Source organism: Hypanus sabinus, chromosome 2 (assembly GCF_030144855.1).
Source record: "Hypanus sabinus isolate sHypSab1 chromosome 2, sHypSab1.hap1, whole genome shotgun sequence".
NCBI classification, from domain to species: domain Eukaryota; kingdom Metazoa; phylum Chordata; class Chondrichthyes; order Myliobatiformes; family Dasyatidae; genus Hypanus; species Hypanus sabinus.
In genome coordinates, this window is record NC_082707.1 from 33590841 (window position 1) to 33610073 (window position 19233).

The 19233-nt window shown below is 37.5% G+C and overlaps 1 protein-coding gene and 1 long non-coding RNA gene across 8 annotated transcripts in view; one reads left to right on the forward strand and one right to left on the reverse strand.

The window, feature by feature from the left end:
* Positions 1-19233, forward strand: part of mecom (MDS1 and EVI1 complex locus) — a 768103-nt gene that overhangs the window by 620450 nt on the left and 128420 nt on the right. The gene's annotated exons all lie outside the window — the stretch shown is intronic.
* Positions 764-10610, reverse strand: LOC132377639 (uncharacterized). The gene is made up of 2 exons (XR_009506705.1): positions 10213-10610; positions 764-9768 (listed from the first exon to the last, which is right to left on the reverse strand). It is a non-coding gene; the product is annotated as an uncharacterized LOC132377639 (long non-coding RNA).

The window sequence follows — 19233 nt, forward strand, 5'->3', positions numbered from 1 at the left end:
GAAAGACCTGAAATGGATGAGTAACTTAAAAAAAAGCTTGCATGGTACATGCCGGTGAAAGTGGAAGCCCGAAGGCACATACTCAGCGATTCAGGAACAGCTTCTTCCCCTCCGACTCCTAAATGGACAATGAACCCGTGAAACCTACCTCACTTTAAAAAAATAATATTATTTCTGTTTTTGCATGATTTTTAATTTATTCATTAAACACGTACTGTAATTGATTTATTAATTATTATTAATAATTTCCCCATATTATGTATTGCATTGAACTGCTGCTGCTAAGTTAAGTTACACGACACATGCCGGTGATAATAAACCTGGTTCTGATTCTGATTTTGATAAACTGCCCGGGACTTCTGGAATATAGCAATAATCACAATGTAAAATCTATAAAAAGCATCCTTTAATTCTAAATTGCAAATCTATTCTCATTAGGGGTGTGTGTGTGTGTGTGTGTCAGTGTGGTAATGTTCTTGTAATTTAATTAATTTTTGGGAATAGGCAAACTTGGACACATGGGAGATAATTTCCATTAAGTGGTCGGAGAGATGATTTTTTTAAAAAAAAGCTTGTAATACCTTCCTGAATTAACAAAGCCACCTCTTTTATCTATGCCTTCAAGATATTTTGACTTTTGTCATTTGATTTGGGAAATCTTCCTCGAGGCTATGAAGCCATGTTGTGAGATTGTACACATGTCACAAGACATAGTAGTTGGTCTAGTTTTTAAGCAAAACAAAACAAAATCCAGATGCAAAGGTGATAGAAAGAGCTCCATTTACTGAGGCAATATGAGCAAACAAGTTCAAGTTCAGTTTAGTGTCATTCAACCATGCACATGTATATCACCAAATGAAACAACACTCCTCCAGACCAAGATGCACAACACAGTACATATAGTTCACACACATATCACATACAGTAATATTACCACAAATAAATTAACAAATAATAAGGTGCATTTATGACACAAGTTAAAAAGTAAATAGTATAACGCTACTGGCGCTTCATACATGATGAGACCTGGATAGTGGTAGGAAGTTTAGTAGTCTTACGATCTTGGTATGAAGCTGTTTCCCATTCTACCAGTTCTCATCCTAATGCTACGGTACCTCCTGCCTGATGGTAGGGGGTCAAAGAGATTGTTTGACAGATGGGAGGGATCATTGACAATGCTAAGGGCCCTGTGTATGCAAAGCTCCTGACAAATATCAGTAATAGGAGGAAGCAAGACTCTAACAATCCTATCAGCAGACCCCGCAATCCTTTGTAAGGACTTGTGGTCAGATGCCTTGCAATTCCGTCCCAGACAGAGATGCAGCTGCTAAGGATACACTTAATGGTGTTCCTGTAAGAATTGGTTAAAATGAGGGGCAGGGAGCCTCATGCACCTCAGTCTCCTCAGTATTGCTGCTGCCTACCAAATGCTTAGATGTGTGATAGTAAGAGAATTTTTAAAAAATAAGTGTTTTTTTAAGTCAATCTTTTCCTCATTTGCAACAGAAAAAAATAGATACAGAAAGTGCAGAAGCCGTCAGTAGGTCAGATTGTATCCATGGAAAGGAAATGGTCAGTCTTTCAGATCAAGAACCCTCCATCAGAACTCAAAGTGAGAAAACAAATGAACTTTAAGTTTTAGAAAAGGGAGAACAGAGGGAATAATTGTGATAGAATACAGACTAATGATGTAAAGATAGCTATTAGGAGTATGAAAGAGAAAAGAATGCATTGAAATGAAAAGTATTTAGCAACATGTATTGTTTGACCTATAATCCCACAATTACCTGTAATTGTTTAATTCCGTATCAAGTTTCAAATCCTCAAAATTGCCCAGAACAAAGGTGAGGTACTTTTTCTTGAGTTTGTACTAAGAAAGATCATGGTAGGAAATCGAAGACATTGATCAAAGTGGAGAGATAAGGACAATTAAAGTAAAGAGGGATTTGAAATTCAGCATCATCCTTGCAATCTGAACACAAGTGTTCTGCAAGGCAACATTGCGATTTACCACCTCAGATTTGCATCTTTACATTGACACCACAAGGTCACTTAAGCTAATGAAATGATGTAGGCAAAGATATCTCCATTTTTCCATTTAAAGATTTGTCCATAGAAAGTCTGCCTACGTTCCCACAAGGCTTTGGAAGAAGATGGAGGTTCTTTAAATCTGATATCCCCTGATTATTTTCAGTAGGAAGATGGAGGACAAGGGACAGAGGGTTCTTTAATGCTCACTACAACAAATTGTGAGCTGTCTGTCTCCATAAGCAAGCCTTCTCTGAGTGTCTAAAATGTTGATTATAACTGCAGGGGGTTCCAGTGAGTTCTAGTCTGGGTTTAGTCCAGGAACTAGTCTGGGCTTATTTTGTCTTCTGTCTCAGATGGAACTGTCCTGAAGGCAGTGACAGAGTGGCTGCATCTTCTCCAATACTCCCTGATTACATCAAACAAGAGAAAGCAGGAAAGGAAGGGACCTCCCATATGATGCTGGCAAGTACTTGGCATGTTTGAAAAAAGTTGGGCCTAACATTCCTAATATAGTATCTGCCTGAGTGCTGTGGATATTTTCTTCATTAATTCTATCCAAAAGAAACAAGAATAAATGATAAATTTCCCATTCGTGATTACACAGAAATTGAATCATTCCTGCCGTTTCTCAGCTGTTCAGAAATCTCTGGAAGTGTAGCAGGTCCAACACCATCTGAACATAACAGATTTACTTCAATGATCCAAAGGGACAATAGTTTCATTTGTAAAGTTAAACCTTTCTGCAATTAATCCAATTGAAGTTAGATTTAATACATAGAGGTATTTTTTTTTCTTGGTTACTTGCCAGCCATGTGATAAAGTAGCACACAAGCAATTTTCTCTGTTTTAGAAATACAGTTTTGCTTATTAATTACAGCAATCCAAAATTGTGATGTAGATCTTAACATATACACACTGCTTAACATGGTCAATTAAGGATGACCATGTTTAGTTACCCTTCATGCTAACCAAAAAAAGAATGCATTTATTTCCTTATTTTGGAAGTAAGATTTTCTAATCTTATTTTAGATGTGTAAATCTAATTGTGTTCATATTTTAAACTAAAGTTATTGTTTCTTATTAAAAATTTAATTTGCTCACAAAGATAAGGGTACTGCTGATAGGGGATTTCTTCATTTTGATTCAACTTGGAACCAAGCAGATATATTTTGTTGATTGAATCTATAAGAGTAAAACTCTCAATTCACTGCCCCTAAGCATATTTAACTCAAGGCTTCGAAGATCACCTTCAAAGATGACGTATTCACTTCAAATGCTTCCTTATAATCTGTGAAAAAAATGCAATTCAGAGTCGAATTAAACTCAGCTTGTGCTATATATTAATTAACTGAGGACTAGGGATGAAATTTTACAAAATTCCTTGCTGTTAAAGTGCCTGAATGACAAAAGGGAGAAAACTATATTTGCATAGTCTTGCTGGACTTGAAAGCAGGTTGGGGAAAAGAAAGCCAAACACAATTCCAGCTCTCTCTGCCTAAGTTTAAAATGGCTGAATTAACTGGAACGTTGGTTTATTTTTCCTGCAGTTGTAACATAATAACTTTAGATTTATTCACCAGCTTTACAGATCCATACTCTAACTAGATCCTTGTAAAATTTACTTTTTATGTAAAACTTCAAAACACCATCCTTCTTGTCTCCTGATAGTTGTCTCCTCAGAAACTAAATCAGAAAATGCTGGAAATACTGTATCGGTCAATAGCGTCTGTAGGGAAGGAAACTCAATTAGTGTTTCAAATTAATGATCTGTCATTCTCAAATTCAGTGTTAATAATTTAAGTTATATGCACCAGTTTGATATTCCTTAACCATTTGCAAGTGATTCAAGCAGGTGTTCCAAGAATAAACTTGTAATAATAAATATGTCACCACATGTCTCAACTTGCTGTAGAAAATATTAAATATAAATTCTTAACTAAACTTTTAATTGATCTTTTGTTGGTCAGTCATTACAATTGTTCTATTTCATTGGCCATCATCAGTTAATACTCCCTTATTGGTTCTAATTTGCCTCTGTGAAAATGTTCCTCCACTCAATTTTCTGATGTTTCATAATGACAATCACAAACTTAATAAAGGTAAGTGCCACCAAAGGTTTTCAGCAATTAAACCACAATGTTGGCTTCAACCATAATAGACTATTTCAACCATAAGTTTGGTTCATTTTATGAAAGCACTATTCTGTTATTTTAGCATTGAAACCATGTTGTGTTCAAATACACACCTTAATAAATGTTACTATAAGCTGCAATAAGATAAACCTTCCTTCATCTTGTTCCGTTCTCTCTTGAAGACCAATGGTGATGTCCAGCTATAGTTTATCTGATTCCACTAATTTTCTTTTAAGAGACTCTTGGACTCTTAGGTAGACAGACTCTTAGATAGGTACATGGAGCTCAGAAAAATAGAAGGCCATTCAGTAGGGTAATTCTGGGCAGTTTCTAGAGTAGGTTACATGGTCAGCACGACATTGTGGGCCAAAAATCCTGTAATGTGCTGTAGATTTCTATGTTCTATGTGTGAAAATAGATCTAGTTAGTTGCAGTAGGATATGTCCAAAATCTCTCAGATGATTCGCTTTATCGTTCATCAGAATCAGAATCAGGTTTATTATCACTGGCATGTGACGTGAAATTTGTTAACTTATCAGCAGCATTTCAATGCAATACATAATCTAGCAGAGAGAGAAATTATAATAATAAATAAAATTAAACATAATAATGAATAAACAAGTAAATCAATTACATATATTGAATAGATTTTTTTAAATGAGCAAAAACAAAACCACTGTATATTGAAAAAGGTGAGGTAGTGCCCAAAGCTTCAATGTCCATTTAGGAACTGGATGGCAGAGGGGAAGAAGCTGTTCCTGAATCACTGAGTGTATGCCTTCAGGCTTCTGTATCTCCTACCTGATGGTAACAGTGAGAAAAGGGCATGCCCTGGGTGCTGAAGGTCCTTAATAATGGATGTTGCCTTTCTGAGACACCACTCCCTAAAGATGTCCTGGGTACTTTGTAGGCTAGTGCCCAAGATGGAGCTGACTAGATTTACAACCTTCTGCAGCTTCTTTTGGTCCTGTGCAGTAGCCCCTCCATACCAGACAGTGATGCAGCCTGTCAGACTACTCTCCACGGTACAATTATAGAAGATTCTGAGTGTATTTGTTGACATACCAAATCTGTTCAAACTCCTAATAAAGTATAGTCGCTGTCTTGCCTTCTTTATGACTACATCAATATGTTGGGACCAGGTAAAAACCTCAGAGATCTTGACACCCAGGAACTTGAAGCTGCTCCCTCTCTCCACTTCTGATCACTCTGTGAGGATTGGTATGTGTTCCTTCATCTTACCCTTCCTGAAGTCCACAATCAGTTCTTTTGTCTTACTGACGTTGTGCCAGGTTGTTGCTGTGGCACCACTCCACTAGTCTGCATTCCACACTTCTGTACACCTTCTCGTCACCACCTGAGATTCTACCAACAATGGTTGTATCGTCAGCAAGTTTGTAGATGGTACTTGTACTACGCCTAGCCACACAGTCATGTGTATACAGAGAGTAGGGCAGTAGGCTAAGCACACACCCCAAGGTGCACCGGTGTTGATCGTCAGTGAGGAGGAGATGTTATCACCAATCCGCACAGACTGTAGTCAAGAATCCAATTGCAGAGGGAGGTACAGAGGCCCAGGTTCTGAAACTTCTCAATCAGGATTGTGGGAATGATGGTATTAAATGCTGAGCTATAGTCGATGAACAGCATCCTGACATAGGTGTTTGTGTTGTCCAGGTGGTCTAAAGCCAATTGGAGAGCCATTGAGATTGCAGCTGCTGTTGATCTATTGTGACGATAGGCAAATTGCATTAGGTCCAGGTCCTTGCTGAGGCAGGAGTTCAGTCTTGTCATAACCAACCAGTCAAAGCATTTCATCACTGTCGATGTGAGCGCTACTGGGCACTAGTCATTAAGCCAACCCACATTATTCTTCTTAGGCACTGGTATAATTGTTGCCTTTTTGAAGCAAGTGGGAACCTGCTTGTAGCAGTGAGAGGTTGAAAATGTCTTTGAATACACCCGCTAGTTGGTCAGCACAGGTTTTCAGAGCCTTACCAGGTACTCCATCAGGACCTTCTGCCTTGCAAGGGTTCACTCTCTTTAAAGACAGTCTAACATCAGCCTCTGAGACTGAGATCACAGGGTCATCAGGTGCAGCGGAAACAGCTGTGTTCTCCCTTTTATAGCGTGCATTGAAGGCAGTGCGTTCATCTGATAGTGAAGCATCGCTTCCATACATACTATTGGGTTTTACTTTGTAGAAAGTAACGTTGCAGACCCTGCCAGAGTTGCCGTGCATCTGATATTACCTCCAAACTCATTCAAAATTGTCTTTTCTCCCTTGAAATAGGCCTCCGCAAATCATACCTGGTTTTCTGGTACAGGCCTGGGTTGCCAGACTTGAATGCCACAGATCTAGCCTTCAGCAGACGATGTACCTGCTGGTTCACCCATGGCTTTTGGTTTGGGAATGTACAGTAAGTCTTTGTAGGCACACACTCGTCCACACAGGTTTTAATGAAGTCAGTAACAACTGCAGCATACTCATCCAGATTCGAAGATGAATCCCTGAATATAGTCCAGTCTACCGATTCAAAGCAGTCCTGTAGGCGCTCCTGTGCTTCCCTTGTCCAGACTTTCTTGGTCCTCACTACTGGTGTTGCAGTCTTCAGTCACTGCCTATAGTCGCAGAGATCAGACATCCCGAAGTGAGGGCATGGAATAGCACGGTAGGCATTCTTGATGGTGGTGTAGTAATGGTCCAGTGTGTTGTTTCCTCTGGTATTGCAAGTGCTCTGTTGACAGTAAATGCTTAGTGATTTTTTTTCAGACTGGCTTTGCTAAAATCTCCCAAAATGATGGTGAAGGCGTTAGGGTGCACTGTTTTGTGCATGTTCATCCCATTGCTTGCATCAATAACCAACACAGAGCCCAAGCATTGTGTTGCCACCCTCCTGGCAGCAACATTGCACACCCTCAATTCACTAACTTTAACTCTAACCATACTTCCTTAGAATATGGGAGCAAACCAGAGCAACCAGAGGAAATCCACATGGTCACAGGGAGAACATACAAACTCATTTCATTTAACAGCAGGAATTGAACCCAGATTGGAGATTGTTGGTGCAGTAAAGCAATGCATTAACCATTATGCTCCTGCACTCTATCTGCATGAGTTTTCGATGCTTTTGTTTTCACAACCCATTAAAACAATACAATAAATTGTAATTTCAGCTAATTAGACATAGAGTGGGGAGTTGTAGCCCAGAGTGCACTCTATTGTAGCTTCCCAGTCTGCGTCATATTGCAATGGATATAAACTATGCTGACAAGGTCATGAAACTGGTAACATGAAAGGATGCAGAAGCAGTTTGAAGATCTAAAAGTGATTGCTTTGTTTGATGTTCATCCCATAACTAAAGGACAATGGAGAGCCTTTGGTGAATGACCAAGATAGCTGCATGTTCTTTTTACCAACTATTAATTCAGGATCCACCTCAAATCTGACAACACATCTTCAATAAATAGAGATGTTTCAAAGTCTGTTGTTACCTTGCAGATCTTCCTGTATTTCCACATTTCTAACTTTTGTTGAAGCCTTAATGTATCTTTGGTCAATTCTGATATGTTCAATTATAAATCTGTACAGAGAATTGAACTGAACTGATCAATGTATTTATTTATTTGAGGTAAATTATCTCTACTAAAGTCGAGCAAGTAATTTCCATGCCTTTAGAGTGAATTAAAATCTTTGATCTACACAGTTGTTTTTGTTGTAAATTCAGGATAATAAGTAGATCAGATAGCTCCTACTCCAGGGTATAACAGCTTTTCTTTCAGTAAACTATTTACTGAGAAATGTTTCCAATAATTCTTTATAAAAGGAAGTTGTATGCAATCTGGGAAATGAAATGTCAGCCTTCCACATTGCTGAGTAAAGTGCAATTTCTTGAGAGCCAAGACCTTGTAGTGAGAAGCAACTGCTCGACTGCACATGAAATAGTTGGCTGGTGAGGCAGCTCCTAGATCTGGCTTTTCATGAGTATTCCCAATTTATTAACAGAAAGAAGAATGGTGGGTTTTTTTCTTTTGAAAAATCTCCAAAAAATTAATTTGACATCTTTGAATTAGCAGTAATATATTTCATTTTAGTCTCGCTGATAAAATTCACAACTATACTCTGAGGAAGTTGCAGAACATGAAAGGAAGGAAGAAAAGCAGAAAGAAGTGAGAAAGGAGAGAAAATGATTATATGTTAAAAGTGGAACTTTGATGTAACAACTCAAGCATGTGTATTGTTAACCCCTTCAATAAAGCTGTGAGTTCACGTTTCACTTGAGTACATGGTGCTGACTGCTTCAGGTGACACAAGAAATCTCCAAAACAATCAGAAATTACTCCTTATTGTCTTATTGGCTGTGAAGACCCTTACGTGCAAAGGGGTTTTACATGCAAAGTTCAAAGTTCAATTGAATTTATTATCGAAGTATATTTATGTCACCAAGTACACCCTGAGATTTGTTTTCATGCGGGCATACTCAGTAGGTCCAAGAATCATAATAAAATTAATGGAAGAACGCACCCAAAAGGCTGGGCAAACTGTGCAAATGCAAAATAAAACTAGAAATAATAATAATAAATAAATAAGCAATAAGAATCATGAAGTTGAGATGAACTGTCCTTGAAAGAGAGCCTGACAGTTGAGGGGTAAGAACTGTTCCTGAGCCTGGTGGTGTTAGTCCTGAGGCGATGGCAGCAGTAAGAAGAGAGCATGGTGGGTGTCCTTGATGATGGATGATGCTTTCTTTTGACAGCACTATGTGCAGTTATGCACAATGGTGGGGAGGGCTTTACTCATGATGGACTGGGCCATATCCATTGCTTTTTGTAGGATTTTCCATTCAAGGGCATTTGTGTTTCCATTCCAGGCTGTGATGTAACCAGTCAATATACTCTCCACCACACACCTATAGAAGATGGTCATGTCGAATCTTTTCAAATCCCTAAAGAAGCAGAGGTGCTGCTGTGTTTTATTTATAAATGCACTAACTTAAACAGATTTAATGCACACTTCAAGAATATGTATAATTTATGAAATGCTTTGGGCGACAGTTTATTTCAATGTTTGAATGCAGGACTTATCATCGGTCACATTTTCATAACTTGAAAAACATCTCAGTGCGTTGCAAACCCTTTTACAGAACTGACCAGTATTGCAAATCACTTGTTATAAACAACACCATGATTTTATGGAAGATCAAGTGCTTCAGTGTTTTAGAGAATGATCTTTTCAACCATTCTTAAACTAGTTCACCTGAGCACAATTTTTTGTCTTTAGAAGAACCTCAACTTAATATAAATTAACTATCTAATAAAGATAATTTATCTACTCCTGCTCGTGTACTCTGATAACCATTTTGCAAATGCCTATTTTTTAATCTGTAATATAAATGCTAAATTCACTGTTATTCAACTAGTATAAAATTAATCATATGTTATCTAACCGGTTGTATTTAATTAACCAACATTTGATAAGTTTTTGTGGATTCACAGAAGACTTGTCGTTACTCAAGGACTTACTCAAGGGTTTGATCCAGCAATCAAAACTATGCAGCATCCTATACAGAGTGACTGGACTTGTGTATCACTGCAACCAATTAGTCTGCAGAATCATTAAGGAGCAGCACTGAGCCCAAACCAAGAAGAATTAAATCTAGCCCCTCATACCCCTCCCATCCATTTACCTATCCAAACTTCTCCTAAATGTTGAAATAATTTTAGTATGATTATTTCAATATTTTTATAAGTAGAGAAGCAAAAAAATAACACCTTCCAGATTGTCATGCTTAACCTAACACACTAACCTGGTATTACAGTTAAATTTTTGCTATTAGCCTCATTCTTACATTCACAGTAGGTCAAGCCCAATATGCCCACTGCTTGCCCCACATTCACAAAGTTCAAACTAAGCAGAAGACGACCAGATTGATCTGTGCTTTATTTTTATGACTGAACACGCTGATCCATGGAAAATAATTCACTCGACAAGTGCCAGAGTTTCAAAATGCATGTTTAACCCACTTCACTCCCAGTCAAGAAAGGATACCAAGTGATGTTCCATTGGTCAAAGCAGCAACTTACATGGTGTCAGAGCAATGCATTTTCAACGACACTTATGTTCAGAGATTGACATATCTATTTATAATCCAGCGCAGCTACTTATTGTCTCAAACGTTCAATTGGAAGTCAGACTTTTATACTTGCTACTAATTTACAACAAAAGAATTGAAAAGTCGTTTTCTGTTGCATTGTAGTCTCCGAAGTATAAAGGCCAGCTCTGATGTTTTACGCTTTTGAAAAATCCAGAGCCTCGTCACACATTGCTGCAGTTTGCCACAAGTTAATTATTAGTCAGTTTCAATGAATATAATGATTGTGAACCCTATCCTTACAAACTATAACCGTACGACCTCATTAATTATAGCATGTTCTCTTCAAGGTGATACTTACATCCATCTGTAAAGCAGTTTGTTCTCTCCATGGATTTGCATTATGTGCCCCCACCAGAATGAAATGCCCTTTGTTAGCTGACCAAGTACGTTTTGTCAGTACTGTTGTGAACATGGTCCGCAAAATGTTGATAATTACTTTCTGACTGAGTGCTTTAGATTTTTCTCATGGAATGCAGAGGGTGGGGATATCAAGGACATCTCATTGGTATCTGGAGTTCGGGTTAGCTGTCCCAGCTGTTTTCCCATTGTATTAACTGGAGAACCAAACGTATGTCCTTCACATAAATATTCAATTTCATGATGTCCCTTTTTTTTTCATTTGACCTCCCTTGTTCAATGCAGCTCTCGGACCATCATCTGTGTGTGTGATACATAGGGTCCATATAATGTATCAGGATCAGGTTTAATATCACCAGCAGATGTTATGAAGTGTGTTAACTTTGTGGCAGCAGTGCAATGCAATACATTATAAATATTTTTAAAAACTGAATTACATTAATTATATATGTGTATATTAACTAGTTAAGTTGAAATAAGTTGTGCAAAACCAGAAATTTTAAATAAGTTCTGTGGTAGTGTTCATGGTTTCAATGTCCATTTAGAAAACTGATGGCAGAGGAGAAGAAGCTGTTCCAGAATCACTGTGTGTGTTTTCAGACTCCAGTACCTCCTTCCTGATGCTAACAAAGAGAATAGGGTATGTCCTGGGCAGTGGGGATCCATCTGAGACACTGACTATTTTTACAACTTTCAGCAATTTCGATCCTGTGCTGTAGCTCACCCCTCCCCACCAGACAGTGATGCAGCCAGTCAGAATTATATATAGACACACACACACAAACCCCATAGTGCTACCTATGGGGTATAACATCTGCCACTCCCTTGATTACCCTTCAAAATTTTTTCCTTTCACTGGTATGCATTCCTCTTACATTCCTTGCCATGATTTATATTCAGGGCTTAAAAACAACAATAATTCATCATGGGATATTTCTTTAAAGTTTGGCTGCTGTAAGTATTTTGAATGGCTATTTAAATAAAGAGTTACGAAATGTATCTTTGGCCCACAGCTTTAAGCACATTATAATCCATTGCCAATAATAAACCAGATAATGCTGGAATAAGTCTGCCCACATTTACCTGTTGGTTGTAGAGGGTCTGACTCGGAGGCCTGCTGCACTCTGGAGTCTAGAGGTGAAGTGTGGGTGATAGCCAGCAGTGGGTGTAAACTCTCTTCTGAAACATCCTAAACAAAAGGCCAAGCTAAAGGAAGAGATTTGCCGTCTGTTAAATCGGTTACAATTTTTAAAAATATTTCCAATATTCTGCGACAATTAAAAGCTACTAAAATTGTAAGCAATGAAAGATTATTTAAAATTTAAATTAAAAAATGAAGTTAATTGAAATCATAAAAGATAAAAAATAGATAATAAGTAACTAGATAATTACAAAACATAATTGAAAAGTCATTGTAAACTTTAATTTCTTCTAACCTGCAGGATTAGAATCCCTACTGAAATCAGTGGGGTTTCTGATCCCAGGCCAGCTCTGATCTGGCAAAGGATCCAAGGGACAATTCCCCAGCAATTTCCCAGCATTCCAAATCTGTCAACAAGATCAAGACTAACAGTGCAAGTGTCTAAGTCTGGGATGTACTTCAGTTTGAATGGCCGAATGCCAGAACTGCTGGCCACAGCCAGCAAGTTTCAGCCTATTCATTTCTATTGATGTTAGTATCTGGAGGGATGTATAACAGGCATCCTGTGCACCCATTTAGTATTACCCATTAAAGACATATTTCTACCCACTACATTCCTTTTCACTCAGCAATTTTCCCCTCAGCTGCATTAATGCCTGTTTTACTTGCTGCCTGTTGCTATTTAAGAATTTTTAAATAAGTTCTTCATCCTTCTTTAAAAGTTACCTAAGAAATAAGAAAATAAATTCCATTACTATATTCAAACACACCACCACAAAAAATTAAATGCAGTAGGGCCATTCTACCCCAGTCAAAACCAACCTTGCACACAGGCAAGACCATCTTCTGAGTATAGCAAAAAGCAAAATTAAAAGAGTTTCAGGAACTCTTTCATAAATTCCTCTCTGGCATCTGTAAGAAGCTAAGCTACGTCTAGGCTCATCATCAATTGCAGTCTAAATTTATAACCAGCTGATCCCCCTCAATGCAGAAATGCCATCTTCTCTTCGAAACCTGTCCATGTTTTTTTCCACATGTCTTGGCAGTGTACAAAAATAATTATTTCTTGTCATCTAGTCTAAGCCCAACTAAAAGTTTGCAGTGCTGCGCATATTCCGCATACTTCGAATCAATCAATGAGTTGGATGTGGGTGGGCTTGTGATTCACAGCAAACAGTCTATAGTTTGCCAATATAGACTGTAGACTGTCTATAGTCTATATTATCAAATATAGGCTATTTTGCCAATATTCAACACTGTATTTTTAAAGCAGGGGCGGGGTGAAATGTAATAGAAATTGCAATACATTTTTTCTAATAAAAGCAAGTAACTTATTCAGGAAAAGACAATGACATAAATTATGCATTTTAAATCAATCTCAGTCACTTACAGCGATAATTGACAGGGGAACTATCCAATACCCTCCACTCCGACTGGTTGCAGCAATGTTATCATAAGCAGCTGAAAATTATACATCTGTTTCCACTAATTTTAGCTTTATTTTACATTGAAAGTGGTTTAACTGTTTTTACCTTTATTTCAAGGGGAATGTGGTATATAAGTAAGGATGTTTGACTGCAAATTTATGTTTCATGAGTGAGACCTTCCCTGGAATGTGTTGCAAGATTTTGGTCCCCTTACTTAAAGAAGGACATGCTTCCCATATGGAAAGTGAAGAGCCGATTCACAAAATTAAAGGTAGGAAGGTATTACCCAATGATTCAAGATTAGGCAGACTGGGTTTGTACACTTCAAAGTTTAGAAAACGATCTTTCTGAAGGATGACAAAATCTTGCAGGAACTTGACAGAGTTTGAGGATTAAAAAAAAAATGTCCTGTTGAGATCAATATGAAGAGGAATTTCTTTCATCAGAGATTCGTGAAATATGGGAATCTCTAACTAGGATTCTGTACGGAATGAGTCACTATATTCAAAGCTGAATCGATTTCAAGTTGATAGACAGCAAAATGAAAGAGGACGGTTAGAAGTGTGTTGGTATAGTTACACTTGGAAGTAATTTTGGCACAAGTGAGACCTTGAGCAGGAGATTCATTAAATGGATATAGAGTCAAGTATTACCACAAAGCTGCAAAGGTACAGCTTTAAGGATGGTGCAAACACATAGTCCTGAGTTTGTTTTCACTGGTATGATACCAGTGTAGAGTAGGTTCAATCAGACAGAAGCCAGGTAGGGAGGTGGCTCTAGAATGAAGTTTGTTACAGTGACTAAAGACAGTGTCACCAGTATTGAAATTTACTTCGCATGTGGTTAATTCATGCAAATTTATTGAGAAGTACAAAAAAAATGAGCCAAGATGGCAAGGTAAATATAAAATATCTGTAGTCAGTAATAGAGAAACAAATAGTCAAAGTTCAAAGTAAATTTATTATCAAAGTAAATATATCATCACCAAATACAACCCTGAGATTCATTTTCTTGCAGGTATTCTCAGTATCTACAAAGAAACAACATAGAATCAATGAAATGCTGCACCCGACAGACAAGCTAGTGTGCAAAAGACAACAATGTACAAATACAAAAAGCAAAAAAAAAGAAAGAAAGAAATAGACAGATAGATAAGAAATAAATATCAAGAACATGAGGTGAAGGATCCTTGAAAGTGAGTCCATTGGTTATGGAAACAATTCAATGTCGAGGTTAGTGACGTTGAGTCAAGTTATCCCCTCTGGTTCAAGAGCCTCATGGTTGACAGGTAATAACTGCTCTTGAACTTAGTGGTACCAGTTCTGAGGATCCTCTATCTCCTTCATGATGGCAGTGGTGAGAAGAAAGCATGGCCTGGACAGTGGAGGTCCTTGATGATAGATGCTGATTTACTGCAACACCGCTGTGTTCAATGGTGGGAGGGCTTTATCTGTCATAGACTGGGCTGCATCTACCACTTTTTGTAAGCTTTTCAGTTCAAAGGCATTGGTGTTTCCATACCAGACCATGATGCAACCAGTCAGTATACTACCCACTGTACATCTATAGAAGTTTATCAAAGTTTTACAGTGTTGCTGGAAAGTTTGTGAACCCTTAGAATTTTCTCTATTTCTGCATAAATATTACCAAAAATATGATCAGATCTTTATCTGTCCTAAAACTAGATAAAGAGAACCCAATTCAATAAATAACACAAAAAACATTATACTTTTTATTTATTTATTGAGAAAAATGATCCAATATTACAAGTATTTGTTGGAAACAGTATGTGATCCTTTGCTTTCAGTAACTGGTGTAACCCCCTTGTACTGAAATAACTTCAATCAAACAATTCCAGTAACCATTGATCAGTCCTACACATTGGTTTGGAGGAATTTTAGCACTCATCCATGACTGACTTGCTAAATGTCTAGTATTTTCTAAATTTAAGGTTAAAATATGACTTACTTACAGAATAACATAAAATACTTCCTACTAAAAATTCAAAGTAATGATTTCCTCAACACAAATATTGTAATAGCTGCAAGAATTATAAATCATTATATATATTTTAGGTAATCAGTGCATGAAATCTTGTAAATGGTTTTAAGTTTGTAAGTTGTATTTGTGTGTTGAAATTTATTGAGCATTTTCTAATACCACAAATAGCTATGTAAGGAAGTACAAGTTGTGAATAAGTCTGCACTGAGTACTGCTTGGAGCTTTTTAATGGCTAAATACCGCTACTTTGCCCACAGAATGAGAAAATACTTGCAGGGTAAGCATGTAAAGATAAGAAAGAACATGAAGATAATACATTTCTTCATCTGCAGTTACAAATATCATAAAGTTGAAAAATTATTTGGAATCAGTGGAGGGTCAAGTGGTGAGGTAATGGAGAGCACAAGGAAAGGAAATATCTTGTTCATATCATTTCAATTCCAAAGAATAAAAAAAAGAATCCATTGTATTTTTTCATTTCATAAACGCTGTAATTTTGGCGTTAGAACTGCTTTATTATTAAAGATTGCTTTGCATACTGTTCGTACAGATCAAATCTGTGCATTGAGGTAATAAAAGGTAAAACAATAGCAGAGTGCAGAATGAAGTGTAGCATCCGCAGAGAAAGTGCAGTGCAGGTAAACAGTAAGGTGCAAGATCATAAAGGGATAGATAGTGAGGTCAAGAGTTAATCTTATACCCTTTAATAACTTTATAACAGTTGGGTAGAAGCTGTGCTTGAGCTTGCTGGTAGGTGCTTTTGGGTTTTGTACATTCTGCCCAATGGAACGGGAACAGGGAGAATGTCCAGCGTGGATGGGGTGTCTTTGATTATACTGACTGCTAACTGATGTAGTGAAAAGTATAGACAGAGTCCATGGACAGGAGGATGGCTTCTGTGATGTGCTAATCAGTATCTACAACACATCTTAAAATGCTGTTCAGAAGTATATAACTGAAAAAAAGTAGATGCATGTCAGTATAATATGCTTCACCTCTTCAGTACATAATTGGTTTTTGGACAAGCTGTTTGGCCATGGCACCATTTTATCATGATAAGTCTGGCTTGGCAGAGGGCACCTACGAAATGTCTTGGATAAGAAGCTGAATATGGCAGAAAGGGAAGAGCAGAGATGAGTCAATGCTGGAATAAAACAATTATTTGAACAGAGATGTAAACAGAATTTAGTTGGAATAAACAATTACATTAAAACAATTCCACAGGTAATGAAGATTTCCTCTTCTATTTGCCTGTATAAAAGTATAAAGGTATCACAAAATAATGAATACAGAATTTGACTAAAATTAGAATGTATACCATTAGTTTCATTGTACCTACAACATATACTAAAGGAGCTGTTTGTGCAATGTTTAATGATTAAGATTCTTATTGTATGCAATCACATTTCACATTAATTTTAAAGATTTTTTGTTTAAATATCTTATATCCAATTCTGGATATGCAGACATGATTGAAAGTAGGTATCTGTGAAGTTTCTAATTCGCTTCTTAGAGATTCTTCCAAGAACAGCTCCAGCAAACAGAATCAAAGAGTAAAATATTGTAGGTTATTTGCATAGTCGCCTCCAAGTAAAATTCAATCTCCAATGTATTCCAAAAACATGGGTGAATTTTATGAACATCATTACAAAACTACTGCAAGCTTGAACACATGCTTAAACATTTATTTCTCGAACTCTACACTCAAGCTGCATAGAACCCAATTTAAATAATAATTTCTGCGCCCAACCCAGTTATTACCCCACTCCCCTGCTCTATCCCAAAGACTTTCACCCCCACCCCCTTCCAGAACTTATTCAATTCCCTTATGAAAATAGTTAAACCGGTATTTTCAAGCAATGGATTCCAGGTCATAAAACCTCCCAGTTCATTTCTTTTCATCTCCTGTTTAGTTTAGAATCACCTTATAGATTGACAGGGTAATGAGTAACCAAGGGATACAAATTTAAGGTGATGGCAGAAATGTTCTCCCTATTTACCCTATAAAATTCCTGAATTTTGAATAGCTCCACTTACCTGCTGTGTCTTGGAGAATTATCTCAACATCTATAGTCTTTCCACATCACTGGAATCCCTCAGTCTTGCTGCCATTCTGGAAAATCTGAAGTATTAACATTGTTTCTAATGTATAAACTGAGTAAAGTTCTCCAGCTAATGCCTACACAGTAATTTATTAAGGTGTAATGAATTCTTCAAACCTTTTGTAATGGATTTACAGAATAGTGCATCTTGTGTCCCCTTTAAAATGTGAATCTCAAATGCTTTTGAATATACTGTATAATTTACAAATAAGATAATTTATTGAAATAGATGAAAATGGATAATTGTGGAGTGGGGGCTGATGTGAGGTAGGGAGGTGGCGCTGGAGATTTATGGTAAGGGTAGGCATTAGTGATCAGTAGCAAGACAGTAAAGTTGGTCCACAAGACCAATTATGGGCACAGATACAAATGGCTTCCAATGCCATAAAGGTCTATCACTCATTGTTTTGAATCTTCTCCTTTGAAACCTTAAGTTGTCTCTGAGTTTACATTACCATTGCTAACTACTGTAGTCGTAACTTATCTAATCAGAGAGATACACCTCAGGTTACACTCTTATTGTAAAGATCTATCTGTGATTGATTGGCATCCTTGGGTAACAAAGTAGTTTGGAGAGAGATCCTGCTGAAGTTTGGCCATTGATCTTCCTCATTGAATTTTGTTTCAAATGGCTATTAGGATCAGCATCACAGTCCTGCCCTTGTATTCTAGACCTCTTGAAATGAACGTTGACATTGCATTTGCCTTCCTTACCTCCGACTCAAACCTGCAAGTTCAAGTCAAGTCAAGTCAAGTCAAGACAAGTCACTTTTATTGTCATTTCGACCATAATTGCTGGTACAGTACATAGTAAAAATGAGACAACGTTTTTCAGGACCATGGTGTTACATGACACAGTACAAAAACTAGACTGAACTATGTAAAACAAAACAACACAGAGAAAGCTACACTAGATGACAGACCCACACAGGACTACATAAAGTGCACAAAAACAGTGCAGGCATTACAATAAATAATAAACAGGACAATAGGGCAAGGTGTCAGTCAAGGTATTGAGGAGTCTGATAGTTTGGGGGAAGAAACTATTACATAGTCTGGCCGTGAGAGCCCGAATGCTTCGGAGCCTTTTCCCAGATGGCAGGAGGGAGAAGAGATGAAGATAACCTTCAGAATGTTCTGCACAAGGACTCCCTAAGTCCCATTGCATCTCATATTTTTGGTTTTTATCCGTGTTTAGAAAATAGTCTGCACATTTATTTCTTCTACCAAAGTGCATTTTCTAACATTATATTTTATTTGCCATTTTCTTGCCCATTCTCCTAATCTGTCTAAGTCCTTCAGCAACCTTCCTGTTTTCTCAACACTACCTGCCCCTTCCCAACTACTGAGGTCAGGCTAACTGGACTATAATTTTATTTCTGGTGCCACCCTCCTTTCTTAAAGAGTGGAGTGACATTTGCAATTTTCCAGTCCTCCAGAACCACGCCAGAGTCCAATGATTCTTCAAAGATCATTACTAATGCCTCCACAATCTCTGCCTCTACCTCTTTCAGAACCCGAGGGTGCAGTTCATCTTGTCTGGGTAACTTATGTACCTTTTGGTCTTTCAGCTTTTTGAGCACCTTCTCCCTTGTAACAGTAACTGCACTCACTTCTCTTCCTTCACACTCTTCAACATCTGGCACAGTGCTGGTGTCCTCTACAGTGAAGACTGATGCAAAATTCTCATTTAGTTCATCAGCCATCTCCTTGTCCCCCATTATTAATTCTCCAGCCTCATTTTCTTGCAGTTCTGTCTCCACTCTCATCTCTCTTTCATCTTCTATACATTATATACTGGAAAAAGCTTTTTCTATCCACTTTGATATTGTTTTCTAGCTTGCTTTCATATTTCATCTTTTTCCTTCAAATGATTCTTTTATTTGC